General features: G+C 35.8%; 1 long non-coding RNA gene across 1 annotated transcript; it reads left to right on the top strand.

The window, feature by feature from the left end:
• The first annotated feature begins 970 nt into the window (after positions 1–970).
• On the top strand, positions 971–5,759 carry LOC129269213 (uncharacterized). Its single transcript, XR_008585377.2, has 3 exons — positions 971–1,075; positions 2,005–3,015; positions 3,840–5,759. It is a non-coding gene; the product is annotated as an uncharacterized LOC129269213 (long non-coding RNA).
• Positions 5,760–11,476: the final 5,717 nt, after the last annotated feature.

Raw genomic sequence — 11,476 nt, 5'->3', positions numbered from 1 at the left:
GTCTTGCGGACATTCTGGTCAAAATATTTACCCTTTTGTCACTCAGTCTAATTCTCAGCGTATTGTCAGAATTCCACTTTCAAAGTCAGTTGTGACATGTGGCCATTTGGGGCTAATCTTTGTATACATCCCTGAATTCCAGAACAGAAAATTCATAATTTCTTCTGTTTGGTGGAATAAGGGAGTAGAAGTAGTTTCTGTTTCTGTTTCTGTTTGTGGTAACTCCCGTAGGAACTCGGCAGGACAGCATTTTTTGCTGGTAAACGCCAAGCTGGTATATAACCAATTACCTTGGAAACATTTTACGTCTAGGTTAATCAGTCATAGTGGCTGACGTAATAGACGACAGATATCACTCTTGGGCCTTTTTATCAAAGTGGAGACAATGGCAGAGTTGGGATTCGAACTCACAACCTTGCGATTGTGAGTCCAATGCTCTAACCACTGGACCACACGACTAGTTGTGAATATCTGGAGTATATACCTTTCTAGCTCTGAGCAGAGGAATCCAATCTGCAGTGGCCTTTCTAAAGCAACATTGTGTCAATGTTGCTGTTAACGCTACATTGTGATGTGCAATTGAGTACTGCTTTTTAGTGGACTAGAAAATGAAATCTTATCAAGCACTAGACAGATTGTTGATTAAGTTTTGCAATTTTTCTCTAAACTCTATTTCTTCCTTGGAATGTTGAAGCAATTTCATCTTGGTATTAAATGGAAGACAGATGAATATAGTACTTTTTTCTACATGCATTTTTACATGAAGTCATTTGTTTTATTTGAATTGGTTATGTACATGTACAAATGTCACCACGTCCCTTACTTCAGTCTAACCAAAATATTTATACTTGTGTTGTATCTAATGGATCTTTGCCCATATTTTTATTGTCCTCGTAATATTTTTTAAAGATTTATTCCACTTTCCAATGAAAACTGAAAACAAGTTCCATATTTCTCTTTTCTCTGTATGCAGAAATCATTGAAGACATCAATACACACGTGGGTAAGACTGACCAGAGACTAATACGAGAGACCAAACATGTACGGAAAATTGGAGAAAAGGCTAAAGACTGTTGTAAGTAATTTCATGGAACTTAATGAATTGGGTTCCAAAAGAAACTTATCAAACTTTACAAGGCCACTCCTCAAATTCCACTCAGTCTAGTGTTTCCACAGATCCAAAACAAATTTCCCGAAACTGAATCCCAAATTTCCCGAAATTCATAGAGATTTCCAGGAATTTCCAAGCTTGATTTTTAATGAAAATCGGGCAAGAATATAGCGAGCCTAAATTTGGTCTATGTGACCGAAATCAAGGAATTCACCTTTTTTTTTGTTCACATCCTCTTTAAAAATAGGAACAAAATTATGAAATGCGAGCACGGGGCGCGAGCGAAAAATTCTTCAGATATAACATGAATATTAAAAGTTGCTACGTTTAATTGTTGTTTAATTATATTTTATGGATTTCCCAGAATTTCCTGGACTTTTTTCATTTCCTTAACCTTTCCTGGAAAAAGTCGAAATCTCCCGAATTTTGGGAAGAGTGGAAACACTGATTCAGTCAATATGAACAATATTTTTTACACAGGGAAGCTTCAAGATTATTTTGACTGAGTCAGTGTTTCCACTCTTCCCAAAATTGAGGAGATTTCGGGAAATTTTGACATTTTGGGTCAATGACAGAGAGGCTATAGCCCTTCACATCAATTGATTGCAAAATCCAAAATCACAAAATGGCAAAAGAAAGACCAATGAAAATGAGATGGGATTAGATAAACTTCCCAGTTTATTGCACATGCCCTTCATGGGCATGTTTAATGAATGGCTCAATTACAAAGAAGCTAAGTTCGGTTAAGGGATTGGTCATAAATTAATTATTTGGCGGTTAGTATTGTTTGATTTTTAAAACATTGGCTGTCACCTTGAGATGTCATTTCAGTATTATCACTTACATTTACATGTCATTAATGATGTAACTATGATTTATTTCTTCTTTTTCAGCTTTCTTTATCATCATTGTCGTCCTACTACTAGCCATTGTCATCATCGCATGCATACCATACAAGAAAAATTGAAGAGCTGTGAGAGTTGATGTATCTATTTAAATCATGGAGAAAATTCTTAAAAAGTGAACAGTATTTTGATCTTCTTTGTGAGAAAGGACATTGGCAACATGGAATCCACATGTATTATGGATTATTTATTTGGATGTCTGCTGCAAATCACACCACAATGGCACACTGCAAAAAATAATGGTGTTATTGTTACACCTTTTGTTCTTACACCAATGTTAAATATATAGTGTAAGTTTGACATCAATTGGTGTTATTATAATTCATGTGGTTGTGATGTTGACACTATTTGGTGTTACAATCAATCTTCAGGGTGTTAGATTACTACCAGGGGTGGTGTTTCACAAAGAGTTCAGTGTGACTTAAAGTCAAGCTTAAGTTCTAATGTGCGGAATTAATACGCAGTACAGCATGTCTCCTTGTGCTTGATCTGAGTCCCATTTCATAAAACTTATTATGATATTACAAACTTGCATTAACCGTTTAAAACTACTGAAATCCATCAGATTGACTGGCTGATAGTCAACTTGGTATAAAAATGGTGCATTTGTTATTATAACAAAAGTCTTTGTGAAACAGGATCCTGACCAATGCAGTTGTGCATCATATACCAGATGCTCTTGGGATTTAAGTCATACTTAAATCTTTGAGAAACACCCTCAAAGTGTGTATTCTTACATTAAGATTAAATTAATGGTATCATTGCAAGCAATCTAATCTTGTGATGAAGGGAAACCAGTTATTACAACTATTTTAGAAAATGTTTACCGAGCTGCGATTGTGGCAATTTATCTCAGCAAGGAATATTGATTTCTGCCAGGTAACTAGTTGCCTCACCTGGGTTGAGTGTGGCAAGTTAAACCAAAGGACACTATCGTCATAGCAGGGGCAAGGATATAGGAAGAAACTAGCAGTTGATAGCTTATTACATGTAACTTTAGTTCCAAAAGCAATGATAAATCTTGCAAGAAATTGCAAACTTGCATTTTAACCCTAAAATGGCCGGGGGGGGGGGGGTTGAATCAACCCCCCCTCAACATTTTCTGCGATCATTCCGTCGCGCGAAATTTTTTGACCGCGCCACTCGCAGAGTTTATACTTTTAAGTCTCGCGCATCTTTTGAGACCAAATTTACAGCACCCGTGTATGCGGTTTTGAAATTACGCAACATTTTGTAAGTGCATGTCAGACCAAAAATTGTTCCAAAACGTGATTTTGTGTACAAAGTCAATGCAAATTGAGTTTTCTCATCTTATTCATAAAGATATGATTATTGTTTCTTTAAACAGCTAAAAGCAATTGATTTTAGCATAATTATGCTTCAAAAAGATTGTGCAATAAATCTGGTGAAAAAAACAAAGAAAAACAAAAGGTTGAAAAACAAAGAAATACATAAGAAATTCATAAAACAATAAAATACATAAGAAATTGATTTCCAAACCGATGTTTTTTTCAATTGCCATTGTTAAAAATGCTACAAAGAATATTTTTCCCAAAAATAAGCATTCTAGGAGCTTTATTTAGTGAATTAGAGCAAAAAGTATGATTTATGTATAAATTAGCATAATTAATTCATATAAAATAAAATCTCATTATTTTGGAAAATTTTACCATACAGCCTTGTAGATTACACCGCACACTACCAGCGTGCAAATTTTTGCGGCACTCGCGCGATCGGCGGCCGAGATCTCAGGGGGGGGTTGAATCAACCCCCCCCCCCCCCCCCCCCCCCGGCCACAGAACAGCCAAAAAAGCCCGGCCTAGTTAGGGTTAATGCTTAACTTCTCTTTTGCACCAGACAGTTCAGCATTGATTTGCTCTTGTTCATATTGAACTTTCAATAGCAGATTGCAATTAAAATTTGAAATTGTTCGTCGAAATCTTTTCTGAAACACACTTCTCTAAGAGTTGAGCCTGTACTATACATATTCCAGTCATATGAAGTCCTTACAAAGTTCACAGTATTTACATTTTGTTGTTTTGAAGGTTTTTTTTTGGCAAGTTACACTCAAATATGCAGAAAAACACTACTTTTTATCTTGGTCAAGAAGCGGAGCAAAAAAAACAACAACTTCAAAAGGTCATTTAATCGCTCTTTCCCCCAGGTGAACCCATAAGAACCTAAGACAGGTGGGAATTTAGACTCTGTTCTCATTTATTTCCAAGATGAAGACTAATCTTCATGAATATATATTGGAAATTAACCTGGACACTGGACAAAATCCCTGTCCTCATATTAATACCTTGTATTTCTGATATTTTCAAGTTTATATGGATGAAAAGTTTGTTGCTCCAATTCTTTGAAGCAGATATCAGATAGCCAGGTACGACTTATTAACCCTACACATGCTGTTAATGGATACTGGAATATGTCTCAAAAGTCAAAACGCATGGTTATTGGAGTTTGCTGTACGTGTATTTTGATTTCCATTAGGTTTCAAGGGGCCAGTTTTATGATGTCTTAGATATAATCACCGGTTTGTCTTAATTGTACATAAATTATGGGTGTTAGTATGAAATGGCGTACCATGCAATGTTGATGCTTGATCCTGTACCAACTGAAAGAAAGTTTTTGTAACTGCTTTACCAGTGAGTGCATTGAAAACTCAGCTAAAAATTGAGTTAAAAACAGAAGAGCAATTTGCATCCTATTTTATTGATCATTCTTGTGCAGTACAAAGATGTATGAATTTAAAATCTGATTGATCTACATTCTTGGTTTGGAAATGGGTTGTCACATTTGTTACTTCTCTACACAATATCACACCTGCCTGAATGCCCCTAGTTTCCCCACTGACAAGTGAAATAAAAATGATTTTTTTTATCCCTGAAAAACCGACTAGTTCTGGTCACCCCTTTGCCCCGTGGTAAGGTGTCGGGTGACTAATTTCCACCACTTGAAAATCCCTTGTGACAAACTTGTAAAGAAACATGCATTTTGATACCGTTTTCTTTCTTTGTATTCAAGCTGTAAAATATGGTTATTATAATTATTCCCTGAAATCTCATTATTTAGATATCTTAGAAGTCACAAATGGCCGTATGCAGACATTTTATGCAGGGGGGGAGGCAGGATGTGCAAAATTTTTCAAAAGCAAGGGAGTGAAGCGACCAAGCTTGTCATTTGGGCGCTTTTGTATTTTGTAAAAAGTGAAATTGAAGGATTTTGTGCATACTTTTGGTGAATTTTGTGAAAATTTTCATTAAAAGATGTAAATTTTCAGGGGGGAAACTGCCCTCTGCCTCCCGCTGTGTATGGCCATGTAGTTATATACTTATGGTTCTTGATATTTTGTTTAATTAACGTTCCTAATGTTTTCATTCTATGGGTCAACATCTCTTTGTATATAATATGTGTTATATTTTTTCCACAGTGCAATCTTGACTGATCGGTCCATGTTTACAAGACGTATGATACTTAAATAAATCAATATATGTATTGTATTGCTAAGCTAATAAGGGATGTTTTATGAGGTGTAAAATTAAGTTATGGTGATTGTTCAGAAAGGGCTATATTTTTGCTCAGGTGAAGTCAACATTAATTTTTTTGCTCACATTGCCTTTTATTTGCTATGACATATACAACTGTAAAAATAACAAAGTAATACCTTCATTTTTGCACATTTATATCACATGTATATCTGGATTTATTTGAATAAATGAGTAATATGCATTTATAGTAAATATCTGTGTCAATGTATATCTATGTGGATCAAGAACTTGGCTTAAGAATGTAAAATATGTCTCTTTGAGCGTGTTTATATAGGGACATTCTGAATTAGCCAACATGGAAATAAATAATACTTTTGTGTTTACACAGAAAATTTAAGAGGTAATACTTTGTGTTTACAAAGAAACTTCAAGAGGTCCTTCCAAATATGCCAATATCCATATTGGATTCTCTGTATAAAGATGACCCTTATATAAGCAAGAATGGCAATATTCCCGCCAGTTTGGCCATTGTGTGAGATATACCTTCCCTATAACAGGGCCAAACTGTAAATCCAGAATTGTAATTACTTGTGAGTATATGATGCACTGATTTCACTATTGTGATGTTATTATTCCTTTTTTTTTGCAAAAGTAAATTTAAACGGGGGATAATACTTAAAAAGTTTGGAAGTTAATGCTGCTTTTCATTTATGTATAAAGTCAAGACTTTGGGAAGAATATGTATTATTATGCATTTCATAACATTTTCCAACGCCGGATTTTGGGTGAGAGTGTTTGTTTATTCTTTTATTTGCTAGGGTTATTATTATTATATTATTATTATTTTTTTTTTTTGGGGGGGGGGAGAATGAGATGTACAATGATGAAGAAGAAAAACTAACCACATCCACTCAAAAGATAAACCATACAGACAAGTTCAAATAGGAAATACGAAAATTCAAATAAATGCAAACATTTAGCAATCACAGATGTGTTAGGAAAACAAAACACATGTAAAACCTTCAGACATACAGTAGCAATAATAATTTGACCTATCTTTTCATCTAATCACTTCTTCCCTTATCCTGGTCCTCCCTTTGCTATTCGAGACCTTGAACTCGAATGAGACAGACACACACCAGTGATGATATTAATTTGTTGCAGTTTGTGATTATTTGCGTTGCGGAATGGACGAGTAGATTGCAGTCGTGTTTCATGAGATGTTTCTGCAGTGATCATCACCAGTAAATATTCTGTACACCAATCAGATGCAAGAATTTCAGTATAGCTTACTACAGCTTAAAGAAATTTTCTGACAAATGGTTTCATGTGATTCTCCCCCGCCGGTCCATGTTCATTATGCGTAATATCCGTATTGACCAGACGACACTGGTTTAATTTCTGCTAAAAAAGTTTACCCGCCAAATCCCTTCTGACGCCCAGGCTGACGTGTCTAATGGTGAAATTGTGACAAATCGCTTCAAAATCGAATTATGGTTGAATGAATGAAAACACTTTGCATTTACATACATGTCAAGGAATTGATGATTAATTTTGATATTTTAGTTGCACTTTGCTGTACTTCATCAAGTGTGCTGGATGAATTTTTAACAAACTTTTAAAAAGAGAGGTATAAGTGAGATGATCATCCGTATTCATTGAAATTGGCCTTGTCCATGTTTATGAAATCTCTGCTATCACCAAAATGCAAGAACAACAAAACAATCACTAATCGATGTTCAGCGAAGCGCGCACATCAGTTTTTTTTTTTCAACTGCATTAATTTCAAATTAAAAAATGTTTCCCCATAATCGAGGTCTAAATATAACACGTTTATAACATGCACCTAAAATATTTAAGGACTGATCTGATTTTAGGTAACGCCCCAATAAATAATAGGTTTTGTTTTCTTCACCCAAAATTTGTTTTAAAATATGGTGCTGAGATCAATGTTATGTTGCCTATATACTTTCCCCTGTATTCTCATATCTTTGTTATTTCATAGCAGATGATGCAGGGATGGAGGAAATAAATCCATGATAAATAAGGAAGGGGTGGATGGAGGATAGAATAAAGAGTTGTAAGAGAAGAAAGAGAAGGGGGAAATACGAGATGAAATGAAGGAGAAAGAAGGATGAAAAGGAAGGGAATAAGGAAATAAGGAGAAGAAGTAGATATTGGATGAAACGAATAAGAATCAGTGGCGACATAAATGATATATGAAGATTTGAAGGTCAATCTCTTTGGAGTCCAGTGATTCGTACTTCTCAACGTCAAATTTAGTAAGACTTCCTCAATATGGGTGATGTTATTCAGGGGCAAAAGTAGTTGGACCGCCTTTGATCTTTGGAATAAACTGAAATTCCTGATAAATCTATATACTAAAAATAGTTAAGGGTATGAGTACAAACACCTTCCGGTTCGCTATGAAATAGAACCTGCTCTCATGATCTCATCATCCATTTTTTTAAAATGAAGTTGAACATTTTTCAACAATATCTCACCAAGATTTTTTTTCATTTTTAGTTTTTGTTGTTTGCGTTGAAATACGAAAAGGATGGAAGACAATAGACGGAAAAAGGCTGGCGTTGGCCGCGTCGTTTTACCCTAAATAGACTGGGCTATTTCGACGCCTAAGAAGACGGGGGGGGGGGGGCTAATTTTTTTCTCCGCCCCCCCCCCCCTTATGATCTCGGCCGTCGATCACGCGATCGCGAAGAAAATTGGCACGCGCGTTACCCATGGCATAATCTACAAAATGGTAAGATCAAACATAAGATCTGCGAAAGATCTCATTGCTGATTAATTACGTTAATTCATGCGTAAAATCAAGAGTTTGCTCTAATTAAATAAATGATGCCCCTAAAATGCTAAGTTTTGGTTCACAAAACTCTTTATAGGATTCTGATCAAATGGGGGTCGCAAAAAGTTGCGCGAGACTTAAGAGTAAAAAAGTCACCGAGCGACGCGGTAAAAAAAATTTGCGCGGCGGATTTATCACGAAAAATGTCGAGGGGGGGGGGGCTGAATCAGCCCCTAGTCTAAGTTAAACCCGACTTTGGACATAATCTATTCACATTTAGTAACCATGGTAACAGCTTATGAATATCTTGTCATGCATGTATACATGGGATATGCTTATATTACATAAACAGCACTATCATTTCTCTCATCCTTTTGATAAGAACAACGACGATTTTTGTATACACAAATTGGGCTATTAAAGAGGATAAAGTTGAGAGTTGAGAAGCTTCCTTCAAACCAGACAGAGATGGAATGATATTGATAGATATGAGAAATTTGAAATCTTCCAGGCTGGGGAGGGATTCTGTTCGACCGATAGGGTAATACCGAGCTTCCGTTTGAGCCAAACACATTTTTGTCCACATTTTGGAGCTATACTTAACCCAGGACCCTTTTCTTTAAGGGTCGACGGAAGGAAGTTCGTAAAGCCATGGAGCTAATGTGCATTGTTAAACAATCCCATGCAAAACGAAATGAAACGGAAACATTGCAGTGGTTTCAGGAGGGGACATAAGATAAGACTTGATTGGAGAATAATCATTATAACTTTTATTGTTTTCAAAGCAACAAAGACTCATGCCGACCAAAGTGTTTCGTTTTCTATTTCTATGTTAATTGGTAAGATTATATGGGCGATCGTAATTGTATTCAAGACCTGTATTATATATAATATCCGTCCCTTTTTTGAGCCTGGGTATAATCAATTGCAAGCTATGTGCAAACAATAATGTCCTAATGAAAAAAATGCCAAAATTCCTGGTCGCCGAAAGTTGTCTTTTTAAAGACAGTATAGGGGGGAGGAGGCCCCATCAGGTTCCGGTGTACTGCTGTCCGTGCGTGTATATTCTAAGTAAAAAGCTAAATGACTTTGACCGTTTTTTCATTGATGGGAATCTTCTTCACCACCACAATGGTTATTTTACCCCTATTTTACCAATACTTTCTTTATACAGTGCGTATCAAAAAAAAGTTTACACTTTGAAAAAGCCATGGGAATTAACAAATATACAACATGTGGGTAATTTTTTCACATATAATTTTGGGTTTGGGTCTCATCTATCCAATGAAAGTAAAAGTTTTGACAGAATGTTACACTTGAGTGAGCACTGTCCATTTTTGTGAAGCTCGTAGAAATCTGTTTGCGCAGAAAAGGGGAAAGGGCGAAATCAAACTTACCCTGCGAAACATTTCTCATGCATTTTCCTTGCACTTTTAGTCAATTGAAATAAAACGGATACATTCAAGCATTTTGTAACAGTTTTGCTACCCAAATTGAAATTTCAACACTTAGTAAGCACAACCTTTACCCTTTTTGTGCCAGCTGGATCTGAGGACATAACTGAATCTGAACAAACGTTTATATCAGACATCTCCAGTATTTTTTCACTATGTTTTTATCATTTAAAGTTGGTTAACATTTCATTTTTCGTTTAATACTTGTTTCTCCACATTTTTCCCAAGCTTGACAATGATCAACAAAATGAAAATCAAGCCTAAGCCATTTCATGTAAATCACAGGTCAGTGTAAAGTAAATATCGTCACGATGGCCTCGGTGTGTGGGGGAGTGGGGTGGGGCGCAATCAGTGGCGTACCTAGGATTTTCCACAGGGGGGGGCAAAACCGTCCACCAAAAAATTTGACAAGCAAAAAAAAAAAAAGGTCTTCGATCGCAAATAAAGGATTTCGTACCAGAAAAAAATTGACAAGCAAAAAAGAAAAAAAAAAAAAAAAAAAAAGGTCTTCGATAAAGTATTTTCGTACCAGAAAAAAATTGACAAGCAAAAAAAAAAAAAAAAAAAAAAAAAAAAAAAAAAAGGTCTTCAAGCTCGTCAGGGGGGCATTAAAGGTCTTAAAGCTCGTCAGGGGGGGGGGCAAAAAAGGTTTCTCAAGCCCGTCAGGGGGGGGCAAAGATACGTTTTTGCATGGGTTGTGACTCGTCAGGGGGGCAGAGTGCCCCCCCTGCCCCCCCCCCCGTAGGTACGCTAGTGGGCGCAATGCACTCTTCGAAGTGGTTTGGGCAAGGAAACAAGTAAAAAAGGTAAAAGATATCTTCAAATCAATTTTACTAGCTAAATTCCACGTGTTCTTCATGATTAAGGTCTACTTTTATTTGCATAACTATTTCAAAGTTCTGCACAAATCATTTTTCACTAACTTTCCAAAAATCAGTGGTGCGCAATCAAGCGGAAATATTTTTCGACAGTTATATCGTCATTTGCTTAGATGGATCTGTACTAATGTTAAAATGTGGAAAAATCTTTGGGATATAACAAATGTATAATTTTACAGGATTTTTTGTGTAAACTTTTTTTTGATACGCACTGTAGAGTTGTATTTTTCATTGCTTCTCGAGTTGGCTGCAAAGTGTAGTTGTTGTAATGATTGGAATTATTTTTTTGTCGCTAATTTTTTTTCTTCTAAGGGGGGAGGGCAGGAGTAGGCGGCAGGCTTGATGCGTTGATTTGATAAAAAAAAGCTTCACCATTTAAAGCATTTTTGTATTGCGGACACACACATCTGGGTCAATTGGAGAGGATAGGCCTATATAAAATGTGACATATCAGGATGTAAATTCTCATTCCCCCTCAACCTTTATATCATGCAATATTTTGGCCATTTCAATGATTTTGGATTTTTATATATAAAATAATTGAAAATATGATTCATTACTGTAAAAAGAGTAAAAAATGCATTTATGGTCTTGTCATCTGGAAATACCAACGTGCGAAAAAAAAAATCGTTATTAAGTTATTTAATAGGCCTTCGAAATAGTGGTTTATGTATGGTCTATAGCTATTTAGAAACACTGTTCTCATTGTACATGCATATTTTCGTTGTGTGATTCCCCTTGGAATATACTGTCATCTCTTGGTTTAAATATATTCATGGAAAAAGGTAAAAGCTTTCTAAGATCTTAAAGAATATCCCGCAAGCCATTATACCT

This window comes from Lytechinus pictus, chromosome 10, assembly GCF_037042905.1.
Source record: "Lytechinus pictus isolate F3 Inbred chromosome 10, Lp3.0, whole genome shotgun sequence".
In the NCBI taxonomy this organism is placed as follows: Eukaryota; Metazoa; Echinodermata; class Echinoidea; order Temnopleuroida; family Toxopneustidae; genus Lytechinus; species Lytechinus pictus.
This window is presented reverse-complemented; position numbering and strand designations above follow the sequence as displayed.